We start from the raw sequence: 18,596 nt of genomic DNA, 5'->3' as shown, positions 1-18,596 counted from the left end.
ATTGAGATCAGCGTAAAGGACTGATCAAAACCGTCAGATCAGTTTTTTTTTGTTTTTTTTTTTGTAGTGAAATTAAACTACATTCAAAAGTTACTTTAAATTATCTCTTTCAAAGCACAATTTTCCTGACTGTTTTGAACGACTGCACACCAGATGTCTGGGTATGTATTAGGTAATTGTTAGTTTAAGAATTCTTGGACATTAGGTCAGTGTGTCATGACAATCACATGGTCTTCTGGCATGTTTTTTTTTTTTTTTTCATGTACACTACATAAGAAACACATGCCAGAAGACAGTTTATGAGGTTGTTTCCGACGATGGGTTTTCGAAATCCTTTTTTGTGATGCGTCGAATTGCGTTTAAAGACCTCGTTGGCATCCGTTTTCGCCTTCCCAATTTTTTAATTCTAAAAAATAATAATAAAAAAATTTCCTCACAGAGAGAGAGAGAGAGAAATTCGACAAATATAGTGGAGGCTGTATTTGTGTTTGATTTTTAATCAAAACTACCACTCCATATTAGCTGAAGCTAAACAAACTGACTGTACCGAAACGCAATTCATATTCAGATCTTCGGTTAAAATTCAATCGCATCAGCCTATAGAAATTCGAGCGTATTCTGCTGTTATGAATGAAGTTATCCATCACTTATTTTTAATTGAATTCTGTTTTATTTATTTATTTACTTTTGCTTTTAATTTTCGTCATTTCTCGAAATAGGTCTTCCTGAGCGTGGATTATATGTGTGCATCCCATAGGAACTCCACATGTTATTTTCAATAAATCACACGCTTCGCTAGCTACTTTGCTAATGTTAAAACAAAAGTTAATCGAGTCCTATTTCTTAAACATTGTAAGAGTCGCTACGGAAAAAAAAAAAATAATAATACATAAAAATATTCATTTTATTGGAAGACCACTACAGGATGTGGAGTTTAATGCGATAAGAAATTTCCGCAATAAGTTATTCATAAAATAACTATAAATATAATAAATTTATTTATAAAAAAACAAAATAACTTAATTATCTAGAGTAGGATTTTCGGATTATATAAAATATACTAAAATACAAAAACATATAAATTCATTAAAAAAAATCTTGAGTCAACTCACGGTACTCGTTTCTCGTTTCGTAGTGGAAGACCAAGACCACTACAGGATGCGGGGTTTGTCTCCTCTGTCGTTTGTCTTTGATTGACATAAATTGCCTGATCCTAATCTTGCCCAAACGCGTGCGCAGTTGACATCGAAATATACATCCAATCCTCATAATTTTCGTGAACAAATTCCATATTTGAACAGATTTGACTTATTACAATATACAATCACTTACCTGCGCTTGTAAAACCGTATCCAGTTACAATACAAGTTTTATTTAAGGTTGGTTCGACTTCGGTGACTGGTATGCAAGCCAAACAAATGTTGTCATTTAATTCAAATGGCAACTGGAGTTTTAAAAGAGCAATATCGTTATCCAGTGTTAATCCATTATGATTGTGATGAATATAACTAACAGACACTCTTCTGGTCTTTGAGCTTCCTGTGGTATGTGCAAGATCAATTTCTCCAGCTCTCACAAACAGCGTGTCATCTTTGCGTTTTGTGCTACACGAAAGAAAAAAAAAAAAAAAAAACATTGTTTTAATGCGATAATTTCTGCCATAAGTTATTTATAAAATAACTATAAATATAATAAATTTATTTATATGAAAAAACAAAAGAACTTAATTATCTAGAGCAGAATTTTAGGATTATATAAAATGTATTAAAAATACAAAAAATATAAATTTATTTAAAAAAAAAATCCTGAGTCCACCTATGGTACTAATAGTGATTTAGTTAATCGGCTGGCATGTATTACTTCCTAGTTATCTAATGAACAACAACAAAAAAGTACCATAGAATTACTTGTAGCTCGCTTAGTTAAAATTCAGTTTCAAATTAATTCGACTAGCATGACTTTTTTAAAAAAAAAAAAGCAAATGGATAAAAATAACAGAATTTGACATACACAAATCAGTTTCATCAATATATAATACAATTACTTTTATTAATTCAGACATTTGCCAATTATTAATGCTAAACTAAGTTGAATATTAAAATGACATCCATTCAAGGAATAGATTTAAAAAATTCAAGTATTGGAAAAGAAATTAGTCCAAGTTATATTTAATAGATATAATGGATAAACATAAAAGAGTAATGTTCAATTGTTAACTTTACATTTTACGCTTAACAGCAGTAAGTTCGGATGAAATTTGAAAAGAACATTTTCTTTAATAATTTGAATAAATCATTTAAAAGTGCTAGGGAAGATGAACATTGGGATTCCTTTTTTTGACTCATTTCAACTCGACATATTGCACGAAGGTTGTTACCAACTGTCACCAAAACATTCTTCCTATTAATTTGGTGAGTACTGACAATAAATCATATATTTTGTAGAAATATTTATTCTTCTTATTTTTGAAGATGATTAGAAATAATTATTTCCACATAGGCAAATTTGAACTTTACGGCTCGTCAAAATCATTTAACTTTTAATCTACCTCTTCAACGATAAGGTTTGTCTACTCTTCAAAGCAGTGATGGAATGGTCATCTCTTATTACTTAATTTGTTTATTTACTTAATTTTTATTAAGTAAAATATAATTAATAACTGATATAATTCGTATTTTAACATTTGAATATTCAGACCTAGTTGACTGAGTGGACTCAATCTGCTGGTTTGAATCAGTCACATATAGGCACGGATGGTTGTGAATGTCTTTAGGTGGTAGAAATTTAGGCGGTTGAAATGGTTTGAGGAAGTTAGATGTTTGGTCTCAAGAGGAGAATTTTTCTCCTCATCCAAAGTAGTCCTACTAATGCACTGGAAGTTTACTGCCTTTTTTGAATTCACCTAAAAATCAACAACCAATCCTTTTGTTTTAGATCAGTGTTAATAGTTTATGTATTGTCTCTTTTCCAGTGTGTGTGTTAAAGAATTTTTTTTCCCTCTACTGATACTGACGCCATTTTGATGTCCATCTCGGAGAGTGTTCAAGGAATGGCCATTTGTGAATGTGAATGCAAAATCGTAGCATTTGATTTAATAATTTGTTTAGATATGAGATACACGTATTTTGACGATCAATGTTCTAGATCAATAATAATAATAAGCAAAAATTTCTAAGATTTCAAACAAGATAGGAGAATTCTGTGAGAAGCAAAATTCCATCAAGTGATAGTTATGCATTTTGTTTTTGTTCATAATAATGTCTACCTTTAGGCAAGAATGATTATGCGTCTAGATATTAGTTTGTGTATGTGTGTTTCTGAACTAATGCCAACCTTCAGCAAATATACGGATATCTGTTCGCCGAGCGCAGAATGCTATTTTTGTGGACAGCGTTTCTAATCTACAAGCTGCAAATTTAAATCCGACTGCTAGTTTTATTTGGGACTATCTTTTGGTGGTAGATTATGTTCATAGCTCTGTAAGAGATCAACACTAATTCTTGGAGGGTTGAAGTAGATTGAGTAAAAAAAAAGAGTGGTTGCTAGCGCAAAGTTTTCTGGATAATCTAATCCTTAACCCACCCATAGTGTTATAAGTTTATAACTTTTTGGGCATTATATTAGCCAAAATCTAACGATCTTTCCTTCTCAAAATATAGATGCGTACAAAAATGGTAAGTTTTTTGCACGCATTTGAAAAAAATAATCGCTTCGTAAACTTATACGAGTAGTATGTTTAGAATTTATTCACAAAAAATGAATTTTTCATTGCCTATTGAGCTTCGATTGATGAAGATTTCGACAGATTCTGTATTCGACACAATTTTTAATCAGTCACTTTGGTTGGAAAGACCTAGGCTCGATCATATCTATAATGCTAGAAATATTTCTAGACAAATTCACTGGAGAACACGTCAGTAACAGGTATAATACCGTAGCCCCATTGTCTTAGTTTCTTATGCTGTAATTCTAACCATAAAGGAAATAGATGCAATTCTCTGATTATTGAAAGTGCTAATAAATAAATAAATAATGAATATCGAGCCTTTTTGCGCTATATAATAGCAATTTGGTTTCGATTTCGCTTAAGTTAAAAATATGTTCTAGAAAAACTCGCTTACTTTTCTTAGTTTCCTTCAGAAATTCTCTACAGTAGCAATAACCTTGCTGTATATTTAAAAGAAATAAGAGTATGATCAATCTATAACCTAGGAGCAGATCACCCCGCCTCTGGGTGTTCGTTAATATTTATACCCTGTCATTAAATTACGGTATGGCATTGCAGTGTCTCACCCAGAAGTGATTCTCAATGTATTGAGAATCGCAGGATGATTCATCAATCATTTTCGGTTCAATGGACAGCAATATATATAAGTGCACGTGAGCGTACACTTTGAGTCTACTGGGAATGAAACTTGGCCTCTCCAGCTGCTTACTTTTGATCATTATGGATGAGCATTTATTATATTCCATTTGGTCTTTTGCCAAGTGAGTTATTTTTTTTTTAAGTATCGTATTTGGTTAAACTGATGTTTACATTTTAACTTCCCTTTTAATTACATATTTGACTCCATTATTCAGCTTGCGCCTAGCCGTCTGTCAACATAAAACAGTGTGGTCTATTGCTTTCTCTAGTTTCTTTAAATTTTGAGCTTCTGATTCTATAAAAAGAAGAGCATAGTGTCCCTTCATTTTGCATTTCTAAAAAATCGTTTTTCGTAATTAAGATTTTGGATTTCATAATGATTACCCAAATTTCATTATTTATCAAAGTATCAATAATCAATTTCACCGTAGGTTGGTGGCAACAATTATGCGTTAGACGTTGAAAATCCATAACTACAAAAAATAATAATAAAATAAAATAAAAATAAAAATAAATAAATAAAATATTAATCAAAAATAAACGTTCTTATTTTACAGCGCCAGAAAAGAAGGCTAATTAATGAATCTTTCGGAACTAGCGATCATAGCCAATATGTATATATATATATATATATATATATATATATATATATATTACTTTTCTCACTTCCAAAGGATACTGCAATTTTCGTTCTTTTGCAAAAGGCCATTGGGTGGAACTACTTCTGTGCTGCCCTGTGAGTTCACATTCTCTCTCTCTCTTCTAGAGATCAACACTTACAACAGCAAAAGATAATGCTGGCCTCCTGGCATATTTTCTACAACTTTTTAAATACATGACCAAGACATTACCTTCTAGCATATCAGAAACAGTGCACTACATGCCTCCTTTCTTTTTCCAGAAAGACATAGGAAGAAGAAGAATCTTCTCATCTCATCTCATCTTCCTTATACCCTCTTTTACCTTGCGGTGTCGAGGGTCCATTGATCATCGGACCTCACTCCGATTACAGGATAAGGTGGTCAGCCTTATGCCCCGATGTATCCTATGGCCTGTAGTGTTGAGTTCTCAAGGCCAGTTTGCCTGCTTTGCGGGATAAAAAACCCCAGAATAAACTGGGGAAAAAACCCTGCTGTCCACGCCCAAGACTGGCTAACTTGGCTATGACTGAGGAAGATCCTTCAGCTCCTCACGTCACCGACGGGAATCGAACATAGGACACTCCTTCCCCAGGCATATGGTTGCGAAGCGCATAGCCACTAGGCTAACCGCGCGGACTAGAAGACTCTTAAATAATTTAAATAAAAAAAAAACCAACTTAGTTCTAATGGTATCTTCTCTCATGAAAATTGTTCCCTAGAACTAACATTCATCCTATATCGTTTCTATACATTTTTACATTTGGTGTCTACTCCACAGGAAAAGTAATCCCATTTCTCTCCATCCCCCCCCTACACACACACACACAAAAAAAAAAAGGAAGCCTACAAGTTAATCAATGCGCAGTCAGTATGCATTTTTCCACTGTATTCAAATAGACCTATTAGACTAAATCATCCATCTCTGGACACGTTTGATGGTTTAGAGAAACTTATACTATTACTCGACATTTCATGGCATTTAATTGTATCTAGCATTGAAGTCTTCTTGACAAATTTCCATCATTTGATTAATCTTCTCTCCCTGTAAACAGCACCCAGTTTTCTTATCGTTTGTTCACTGCATGACATGATCGATACTTTCCTCTCTTAAGGCCTTATTCCAAAATGCAGAAGTGCTTTAAGCACATCTTCAAGCGATTCTGCAATAGATTGAAGACAACTTTGTCATCTTCACTGCTGCCAAGCACAAAATCCTGCCTGATTTCTCATAAAAAAGTTCATTCATTTTTTTTACCTTTGGTAATACTCAAATTGTCAGAAAAGATCTTTTTTGGAATAATATTTACCGGTAGCCTTTCCTGGCATAAACATCTGATGGCTTTTGCTTCTTCGGTAAGAATAAATAAATAAATAAATAATAATAAAAAAACTTGGCTTCGAAGTATTTCTATATGTGGTATTCCTCTCATCTGGCATTTTTATTCCCGTGCTTTCTACAAAACCTGTTATAACATGAATAATGGCTGTTCAACGTGCATTTTTTACTTCAGCCGCAAACCCATGAAACTTGCTTCCTCTCATCCTTCTTCATTCGTTCTGTATTCTACGTATGCTGCTCTTCAACTTTTGAGGATAAAGAGTAGCATCACTTTGGGTGGTGTCCAAAAAGCATCCCTAAGAACTCTTGATTATTCAGAAGAGAGAAGTTTGGCTCATCCTTTTCTCAATGATTTACTTTAACTGCTATCTTACAGGTGATCTGCTTCTGCATTAAGTCCATTTTAGGTATTGCTGTGTGCGGTACAACTCTGAACTGGTATCTATTATTCTTATGCTTTCTACTAAACCTATTATAACATGAGCAGTTCTGTTCAATATGTATTTTCAACTGCAAACACATCAAACTTGCTTCCTCTCGTCCTTCTTCATGCTTTTTGCCTCCTATTCTCTGGAAAAAACCTTCATTACTTAGTGTTCTACAAGGACTATGTCATCAAGCTATTCAAGAAGAATATCGTTAGGTTCCTTGGTTTATTTTTGTCCCCATCAGGCAGTAATGCGCTGTGCGTTCTGAAACCTTTCCTGTGGAAATGTTAAGATTTAGGGCCAAGACATGGCGCAGTTGTCTAAGGTAGCATAGTATACGTATATAGAAAAATTCATTCATGTCTGATTGGGTTGTAGTTCTCTTTTGATACGATCACAAACCATGCTGCCGTAAATTTCGATGCCCAAAAAAACTAGGCACGAATGACAAAAATGGACTTGTAATTCAGTGACAAAGGAGCATATATCTCATTAAAATATATAAAGACTTACTTAGCAACACAGTGTGCAGCCGTTAGTACCCACTGATCACCAATTAGGGAACCACCACACAAGTACTGGTTGTCCGAGTTTATAATTGCCACCTAAAAAAGGAAAAACAACACCTAATCATACTGGTGTAAAACAATAATGTACAAGGATTAAACGTGAATATCTTACATATCTTACAAGCTAAGGAATAGGAATAAAAATTATTTTTCTGCTCAGCATCCCAAATCGAACCTTTGCCTTTTGGATTTTTTTTATCTCCGACCTCCTGTCTGTCCAAAACTTTACTTCTCCAGTTTGGACGTTGATACTACTGTCTTGAATAATGGTGTCTATCCATTTTGTTCTAGGTTTTACTTTTGGTCTTTTACCAAGTATTTTACTATTTATTGCCTTCTTAAGAATACTGTCATTTTCTATTAAAAAAAAATTAAAAAACATGTCCCGCCCACTGCAAATTTTTGAACTTGATTATACTAAATATCCTAGGTTACTTATAAATTTGATATTACTCACCGTTGAATCTGATCATTCAGAGACATTATTATTCACTGGACTAAATATTTTTTACGGATTTTCTTTTTAGAAGCTGAATTGAAATTCTCCACCCTTGCTGTAAATATCCAAATTTCACATCCCTGGGTAGCAACTGGACTCATTCTCGATTTATATATTTTTACTTTACCTAGTTCAAAAGATATTAATTGGAAGACACACGAAAGAGAATAGAAAGCTTGGTTACCTCTCTCTTTTATTTGATTCTGCACCTTCATCATCTTATTTGGTTGGATAGTGATCATTACTCCGGAATGTTTAAATTCTTCCGCTGTTTTCAATTTCAAGGTTTCCAATTTTCAAACTTGTATCAGTTAACTAATTCTGCCTGGTATTAATCAGCAGTTTTTACTCCCAGCTTTGGAATACATTATCCGATCGTTGACAGTAGATATAAACTCTAATAATAAAAGACACTCTAATAAACAAATCAGTGCAGAGTATAGCATATGTAGATGATATTAACATCATGTCAAGAACCAAACGGAAAATAGGATAAACGTATTTGGAACTAGAAAAATCACCACAAGAGATAAGGCTAAAAATTCATCACTAAAATACGAAAATGATGATTACCTTTCAACTAGTTTGGTATTTATTTTCTCTTGACTAGAAAATGCAACGGCACAGTACTAAATTTAGACTCACCAGTAGGTATTGCTGGTAGGATAGGACACCCTACGAAACAAATTCTCCCCTTTTCAAGATTCATAAATCATTGATTATTCTGCATAAAGACTTGTTGTTTACAATTTCTTAATTTAAGTTTCATTCGCTTATACTCGTAGTTGCGTTTTCTTGATATGTGGTGCTGCTAATGAGTCAAAAATTGATCTGGCATTATAATGTCATCGTTGTTCAACTGATATAGACAGACTTTCGAAGTATATGTGCCATATCGCTTCTTCATTAGAAAATTATCAGCATCTCTCTGATTTCTATGAAATATGCCTGCAACCGAACTTCCTCTAGTTTTTCTTCTTACTCTCCATTTCGTTAGATAATTGCCGCATGAGTCTTATTACTAAGCGTTATTTCCACATGTTGACCTTTTTATCGGATATACTGACACCATGAACCAACTGTGGGAGCCGCATTTGTAAATGTCAGTCTATATTCACGACGTCCTTTGACACGGGTTCTAATCCCGTCTAGAATGCGAAGAACTTTTATGAGGGTCAGTCTATCCTGAAATCATAATTTGCTTGATTTGTGTATAAAAATTAATTGATAATAGGACTTTAATATAATGAACTGGTTTTACTTCAGGAAGTTCCTCTGCGGAACAACTTAAGCAGTTGGAACGCCTAATTTTGAATTTTTCAATTATTTTATGGAATAGTTCTGTAAAACAATTGAGACTTTGGTTTTTTGCTAAATACTCGTATATGATGTTCTGCTAACATTTCAGATTAAGTTGTTGATTCGAAGAGTATCCATTCAAAACACAAAATCACTCTATGAAGTCCATTTTTAATTTTCTTTATCTGATAGATAATATCATTGTTTGAATTATCTGGTTGATATCCTGTTATCATATCATTGGCTGTGCCATAGAATTGAGCACATTTCTATGGGACGAACCGTTCTTAAAGTTACTCGCACATGTGATCAGTACTCTTATTAAATACTAATGGTTCTCTTCTTCTGAAGCTTGTCAACCTCTGTCGCGTGGGTGTCGCTAGAATACGAATTCGATTCATTATTGATGAAATTTTCTTAAACCTTGAATGACGGGAATGTAATGTAAATTTTCACTAACTCGTTCACTTTTCATTGCCAATATTGATCCCATTTTTCACGACGTTCATCTTCACTGAAACGACAATGTATTCTCATCAATTCATAGTAAACATAATGAAACAGACAATCGGTAGACACCAAAATTATACATCTATAAAAACTGATTCACTGTTTGGTGGGAATATTCGATAGTTGTCTGATTGATTAAGAGCCACCATAGATCAGTTGGTTCGAATGACCTGGGTACGAATCCTGTTTGTTCAACTGTGCATATAGTGGACGAACATTCACCTATATGAGTGAGTGAGAGAGAGAGAGAGAGAGAAATCTGGAAGTTATGGACAAATGAAGTGCAGAAACGGTAGAATTCAATTGGAATTTATTTGAATAATTACGCCAAAAATAACAATTTTCTTTGTGTATGAAATAAAACTACGTTTATTTTCACGTACGTTCTCGTTTTTGTTTTTTAATAAATTCAAGCTATGCCCCAGTAATACAGTAATCAATTTAAATAGATTAACAGTATACAGCAATCAACTGATCGATTTTGTTCGAATCCTGTTTGTCTGGCTTGCTTTAGAGTTCGCTAGGATATGTCTAAGACTATTATCCCAATCCCCTCTCTCCCTCCTTATCTTTTGTGATCTGGTGAAAATTAAATCTAAACTTTTTTACCGTGGTATAGAAAAAAAATAAAATAAATAAAAAGCTTAAGTTGAAATTTTACTGGACAACGTATTGTATATATGGTCTTATTGTCAAACCGTATCCTTTTTAAAAACACACGCTATATCGCGGCACATTGATTCTCTTTCAAAATATGTCAGGTTTATTCCACAGACAGGGTAGAATTAAGGCTTAGGGCTAGCTTCATGAGTGTGTGACCTGAATAGTCGCACAGGGTCTTGCGCTTAGAGCAGTGGTCGCCAAAGTGGTCGATATAACATTGTTAGGGAGTCGATAGGAAAATATAAGACATCATTGTACGGGTAATATTTAATTCGCTTAGCTTGAATTATCTCCATCCTGAATGACAACGCAATTAAGAGTGAATCTTGGGAACAGCGACATGAAGGACCTGTAAGATGGAGCTAGGTCATGAAAATAGTTACGGAGGCCAATCAAGTAAGCCAAAATGACGTATTTACCAACAAGCGACTTTTTTGTTTATCCTATTATAATTACGTAATAGTAAAATAGAGGGGTTGATAAAAAGTCAAGAAACTCTTGAAGGGGTCGGCGGTCAAAGAAGTTTGGCGACCCCTGGCTTAGAGGGACCTTGCTCCTGATACAGAATATAAATATGAAAACTTGATGAATTCCGTTGTATTGAATTAGGTAATTTTTTACAAAGCAAACAAAGGCAGTAAGAGCTATTCGTTTTCAAATCCCAGAATTTTAAAAAGCGCTGAAGAGTATCATTGAAAAACAGTTACCTACAATACCATTAAAACTGGAAATATATTCTATATATGAACAGACAGATTCATTTGTATTTATTCCTAGCTTAGTAGTCTGCATGAACTTTTGCTAAAAAGTAAATATCGTCAGAAAATCACAAAATAAAAACATGTGGACATTGCAATAAAATATATCAGAGAGTTTGTGATTTTTGTCACTTGTAATTATGTCGAATAAATAGGAAATAGCTAAAAATTAAATTTTTGAGGATATAATATCTGACTTTTGCCGAAAAACGATTAAGAATAAGTAAAACTATTTAAGTTAACTCTTTGCAATTTGTAACATGTAAAAAATTTCATATATATATAACTTTGCATGTATAAATTTTTAATTTTCTATCCAAAAAAGTGATATGCACAAAAGTGTGCAAAAAAACGTATGCACACAGGAAGAAATTTTTCGGCGCAAAAAATTCCTGGGTGCTTTTTTCCCCCAAGAAATTTAAGCCCCCCCACACACACACACATTCCTATCTTGCACAGGGCTCTGCAAAACATGACAGCTGTGCTGTTTAGGATGCACATATTTCCGACATCAGATATTATCGTTTGCATGCCACTTATGATACGAATATCGCTGGTTTGCCATCATAGGATTTCATTGTTAACTTATCAACCAAAAGGTATTCAGGTGGAGATTTTGTATGGCGTTAATTAATTCTTTGCTTGTTAACTATATTTTATTGCTTTACTGTTCACACACACACACACACACACACACACACACACACACACACACACACACACACACACACACACACACACACACACATATATATATATATATATATATATATATTCAGAAATAATAAATACGGGTCTAGAAGTTCAAGAAGGATGGTCTCTCTAAAATTTCTGGTGTGTGTGTGAGAGATGTGAGGGTACGAAGGATTCAAGCAGAATTTTAAAAAAGGCTTACATGTGTGCCCATAGCAATCATGAGTTTAGTTTCTATCACATTGCAAGTTAATTCTAGCCATTTTCCCAAACCAATGTTATTACCTCTTCAGTAATACTTATAAGTATCATATGATATATTGTAGTATTCACTCTACTTAACGCGATCTCTCGTGCATCAACACTCTCACCCACACATTGTTGAAAATCACTTGGGGAATGCATTATTCTTCTGTAAAGATATTTGTGCGGGATAATTTGTAATGGATGTCCATACTGAGCTTGAACTGAAAATGTCAGTCTATTCCAGTACTGTACTAGATTGTTGAACAGTATTCATGCTGCATTTAGTACATTAATGGACTCGGTAATGCAGTTTTTTTTTCATCCTTAGTTATAAGATTCATTATTATACTTTAATGTTGATGTTAATTTTCGTGCAGACATTTTTTAAATATCAGTCCTAAATGTAAAATGCTTCAGAACCTGTTGCCCATCCATCCATTAGCGTAGTGCGTAGGCAAGAGACTGAAAGATAAAGTTTTTTTTTAGCAGCCGAAGACTTCAGTCCTTGCGAGAACTGAAGTCTTCGGTTCTCGCAAGGAACCCATGGCGAAAACTATTCCAGAGGACACAGAGAGAACAAATAAAAGCGAAGAAGTTCGTTCGATAGGATTGAAGTTGGACAGCGAAGAACCAAGATTCTCGCATTGCATTTATTTTATTTTATTTTATTAGCCTTATAGGAATTATATGGGAGCCATTTCAGTGGATCAACACACATGGGAAAGTATGTATAGAAAAAACATAACAAAAGAGAAATAAACACTGATTAAGAGAGTAGCTGCAATGACTCTCTCTGTAAGAGAACAGTCCATAAATATATTTACTGAATTTCTTCTGGATAACATTAACAATTTTTAAAGTTTTTGTGCACTGCTTCAAATACGGAAACAGTATTCTAAGGTTGAATTTATTTGTTTGGAATTAGCGATTGTACAGATCAGAAGTACCGTCTTCAGCTGTTAAAGGGAGAGTTTTTTTTTTTTTTTGATAGTTGAGTATGATGTATTTGTTCCAGGATAGATGTACATCAATGTAAAAAGAGAAATCTTATCTTGTTTGGAGATCCGAATATTACCAGTGATATATGAAATTTCTCTTGCATGAAAATGATAGGAGTGTTTTCGTAGCAGTCGAGTAGGATTGTCTTTTCCTCCCTCCCACAAGAGGATTAGTGTTTCAGACATTTATCATGGAAGAGCTTGGAGTGTTTGAGCACAAGTAATTCGTCATACTGTACAAAGAGGCAAAGTGCAGTGTAGTGTTATCAACAAAACTGTAGAGAGGATTTGAGATCGTTATAACAGTGAGCGAGAGTGCGGAGCCCTTGGGTACTTAAGAAATTCCCTTTAGAATACCACAAAAGTTAATATTGCGCACTTAAACCTTTTTTTTTCTTGCAGTGTCAGAGAAAGAGGCGGTACCATATATATATATTGGGGGGGGGGGAGCATGAAGCTGCACCTTTTGGCTGTCTTAACTCTGCGCTTCGTCTGATGGGTGCGTCGAAATTCCCGTAAATGTGATGATGATGAATGATGGAAACCGAACGCCTACCGATTTATAAAAAAATAGCACTCAAATAAGGATGCCTACTTTATTTGAGAACTGAAAAAGCTTTAAAAGATGTAAAAGAAAATAACATTTTATGTTTTTAAAGAAAACTCAACTACAATAAGTGCTTACATGCCAACACCAATCTCCTAGTTCTGAATCGAATCCCCCGACGACTCGTGGCCTTTTGCGACGGATAGCGCCCCTAATTCCACATATCAACTGAGCAGGATCAGAAGATGAAACCGTAGTGACCTCTAATGAAAAAAACCATTAATAACAGCAACCATTTTAAACAAGAAGATATTATGTGATCTGATTTAAAACATCAATATTGCATTTCTAATGCTTTCCTCTGTATGTATTTTTATTTCAAAACTTTATTGCAATAAAACGACATCTCATGTTGAAAAATAAGCTAGAAATAGTTTCAACAGCAAAACATCAAAGAAAAAAAAAAGTTTTCTTATCACGCAAATCTTTGTATCAGTAAAAAGAGCATGGCGTCATAGGATAAATGAATCTTTCTCTTTTATAATTTCCTCATATAGTAATTATTTCATTTAACTACCTAGGCTGTTTCGCTTAGATTCCGTAATTTATAGAAAAGTCTAAGTATAGTATCGCTAACGAATAAAAAAAAAATAATAATCTGGAAGTGATTAAAGAGCAACGGCTTCTCTATCGATGATATCTGAGACTGAAGTGTGACATTTATATGGATGACTAAAGATATGGAGGGTAAAAAAAAGTTTTCACGTAATTAAAAAAATTAGCTATTTTAAAATGTTCAAAAATTGTTAATGACGTTTTAGAAAAATTAGACCTAGACCTAATTTTGCATGTTGTATTAAATTATTAAATCAGCTAATGCCCTTTATTCCCTGTAAGTAGGCGAGGCCATTTTAGTCCTATCTAACTTTTGGAGACTACGCGGGGGGGGGGGGGGGGTGATCCATGCAGTCTGCTACCGGTGGGGTTCAATCTCCACTGGTAGCTTGGACTGTGTAGCTCCAAGGTCGCTATCATCTTAATAGTGTTTCAGTAATAAATATTATTATAGAAAAATGTCAAATATTATTTATTGAGGAAGAGCTTAAAATAAGCCTTAAATAAATGAAATAAGAGTGGATTTATAAAATTCTCCATTTCTAAAAATATCAAATATTATTGTAGAAATGAGCTGAATTTGCCGGACACAGAATTTTGTTTTAATTGAAGAAATACTATCAGGGATTTTTATTCCGCGGACAGCTGAAGGTCAGATTTAAGAATTTTGCAATATTGATACTGCGTTACTTGCGTTTTGTGCTAAAACAAAACAAATCTGTTCTATAACTTCTAGTGATTTAACGGTCCCATCATTTCCTGAAATTCTTTGAATTCTCGGTGGAAAAAATATTCTTTGGTCAGTGTATCTTTGAAAGAAATGGCATTACAAGAAAAATATAGACTTTCGAGAGGGTTACCCCTCTCGAAAATCACTTAAGAGAAATAAATACGCTTAATACCTTTTATTCCTCAAAGATAGCAGGCGAGGGTAGTTTAGCTCCCCTATCTAATATTTGAAGACGGTGGGGGCAACTCCACTATATATTATTTCAAGATTCAAAGGAGAAAATAATATACTTACCTGGAATTGGAGAAGGTGCATTAATTGTTTCTTGGAGCGACGTTTCCTTTTTATCAACACCTTGCACTGGTGCGCAGCAGATAAAGTTAGCCCTCAGACAAGTAAATTCTTCATAGATTTTGAATCGTCCGAAGCATGTGAATCGTAGAAACGACCTCATACAAGAACCTGGACAGACATGATTTACTTCGTAGGAAGAATCCGGAATTGAAATCATAGTATCAGGTCTCTCACTAGTTAGGGAGGTAAAAGGTGAAATACTTACTGCAATATTACCACCTCCAGAAAAATTTTCGTCCGACATATTAGCTGCTATATGAAACTGCTGCGTATGTTGATGAGGTTTCTGATTTGAATTTGATATCAAATATTGACGTGATAAAAATTCAGGAACATTAAATATGTTTTGATTGGGAGAAATAACCGGCTTTCTGTGGAGCAGATGCTGCCCATGATTACCCAAAAACACAGGAATAGTTTTCCTGTTGCCATCGTTATGAACGTTTGCAGGAAAAAATGCGTTATTTTTAGGATATGGAATATAGGTAGGATTTCTTACTGGTCCATTAAATCCTGGAATAACTGGTCCAATGAAACCAGGACGTTCATTATTCACATGAGGACGTCTATTATATGGGGTATTCTCAATAAAGCCAGGTTTCGAACTTAGGTGTGGTACCATTGAGGGACTGATATGCTTTTTTGCAGAATTCACTGGTTCAGAAGGTGAACTACAACATATCGTTGACTGAGGACAATTCGAAACAGGAAAAAACACCTCTCGGTTTTTTATACACAAACCTTGCAAAAGTTCAGGAATACATTTACCGGTACACAATTGAGTACGGCGAGATACAAGACAGCATCTGCCACTGTTAGGACAATAATGGTTATGACTTATTTGATCGCAAAACATGGACATCCATGGAGGAATACAGGTTTGTGGACAAGAAAGAGCACCTGAGTAATGTCTGTGAGGTAAAGTGGGAATCGAAGGAATCGTATCGAATCGGCGTTCGCTTGCCCTGGGAATACAGCACAGACTCTCTTCGTTGCACGAAGTATTAGAGACCACGTAATCACAAGTGGAAAAATACTTTTTCTCTATGCAGATACCTCTGCAGCTGTGTCTAGAATCGGTAGAGCTACTCAGATTTCCTTCAAATGTTTTTTCACTTTCCGCCTGTTTAACTTTAGCTGCCTCCAGTAAATATAGACTTTGAGAATAAGCGTCGTTAGCGTTTTCAGATAACCGAAACTGCTTCGTTGTCTCTTTAACCATTTCTGTTATATCTGATGATATATTATCATCTGTGCAACAAAGAGGATGTGTTACACAATCTACATCTTCTGTTGTGTTAGCACACTCATTCACTACACTGATGCATTTTCCATTACATTCATTTCCAATATCAGGTAACTCTAGTTCTCTGTTATCTGCAAATACAAAGAATAGAACTTTATGATGAGTACTGTCGGCATAAAACCAATTGTAATTCTATTGTACAATACATTAATTTCCCCAAATCTGATTGCCTAAATAAGCATAAAAATTAATTTAAAATAAACATCGAATGCATTGTTAAACACCATGATGCCGAAAGTAATAATGAAATTGGCAATTATATTCATTTTGATGAAACTTAGAAAACTAAAGAATGCAATGAATAAAATGAAGTATTAAATGCAGTAAAACAATTTTTGAAACTAATACTTTATCGTAGAGCTCAATACTTATTTTCTTGGGGGGATGCAACCTACCAGGCACGTCCATCTCAGGGGTTCGCTCCATCCGCCAGCCGGATGGAGCGAACCCCTGACATGAAACTTGTTTCCTGTTAGGACTGCTCGAAATATACTAAATTACGAGCCGTAGAGACAGACCAAGTAGACCCAATCCCTGAGGATATAGACAAGCCACCCTAATACAAAACTCTGGTCCTCCGTGTTGGGGTTTGATAATAGACTGACAAACCAATCCCGGAAAACTAATATTAAGGAACTTGGAAAGAAATAGTCGTAAACTGCACAGATCAAATGGATACCACTCATGAAGCGACTATTGAATCATTATTTGGGACAAGGAATAGAAGAATATTATATAAGATAGGAGCACTTAAATATGTATTCAGCTACTAAAATATCTCTTTGAACACTAAAGTAAATACGTAAATCAATAATTCTTTCAGTTGCTACCTAGGGATTTGAAACGTAGATATTTACGGCGAAGGTGAATTTGATTTCAGCTTTTGAAAGGAAAATTATTAGAAAAATATTTGGCTCAGGGAATGATAATGGTCTCTGCAGGATCAGATATGACGATGAGTTATATCAACTATATTAAAGAACCTACAATATCTAGCTTAATCAAATTCAAAAAGTTGTAGTGAGTAGGATGTGTTTTTTCTTATGGAAAATGACAGTATTCTTAAGAAGACAATAAATAGTAAAATTCTTGCTAAAAATCCAATAAGAAAACAATACAAAATGGATAGATACTATTAATTAAAATAACACCATATAGCAGTGTCCAAACTGGAAAAATCCTAGACAGACAGGATTGAAAGGGAAATCCATGAGGCCGAGGCTAGATTTGGGCCGTAGAGCAGCAGAAAGAACTACTTCTCTTTATATCCCACTAAATTTTCTCGTATCTGAATATCATTGGCTTACTTCAAATACAGTTCATGCAGAGGAATGTATTAGAATAAATGTATTAGAAGAACGACGCTAGGATTCTTTTCGAGGAAAAGAATCAGAGAACCCTCTCAATTAATAGACAAAAATACATTTGTGAAGTAGATTAATTTAGTTCAAAATGACTATATAGACGTATAATGTGCAAAATGTCACTATACTATGTGTCTCTGATGAACTCATAGAGGTGCGATACAATTATAATACTAATAATCATAATAACAATAATAAAGGAGAATAGGGAAAATTACTACTATAGAATTCAGAAATCAATGTCTTGCTTTCAAATTGTATTTAAAGAATTAGATAATTGTTACTTTTCGCTTAAAAAATCATTTACTCATAATTGAAATACCATTATAAGAAATAATACTGGTTAACAAGGATTTCATGTCTAAGATCATATGATTCTTCAGTTATTTAAATAGGAACCTCTTTTCTTCTAGCACTTCAGAATTACAAGTATGCCAAAACATAAACCTGGCTATCCTAAATCTTTTTACTCCTTTTCAATTACGCAAAGGGGTGAGCTGAAATCACTCAGACCAAACTTTTTTTTTAACCTCTTACGTATCGGAGCTCTACCCTTTCATTGTCAATAAGTGACTTTGCTACTAATAATTTCTAGATTTACGAGTGACGAAAGTAGGGAGATAAATGCGTCCCAAACTAACTGATACCATTGTCTGAAATAGTGTGTATTC

This window comes from Typopeltis vanoorti, chromosome 16 (genome assembly GCF_054136105.1).
Source record: "Typopeltis vanoorti isolate ZY-2024b chromosome 16, IOZ_Tvanoo_1.0, whole genome shotgun sequence".
Lineage (NCBI taxonomy): Eukaryota > Metazoa > Arthropoda > Arachnida > Uropygi > Thelyphonidae > Typopeltis > Typopeltis vanoorti.
The sequence above is the reverse complement of the archived record's forward strand: the minus strand, read 5'-3'. Positions refer to the sequence as shown.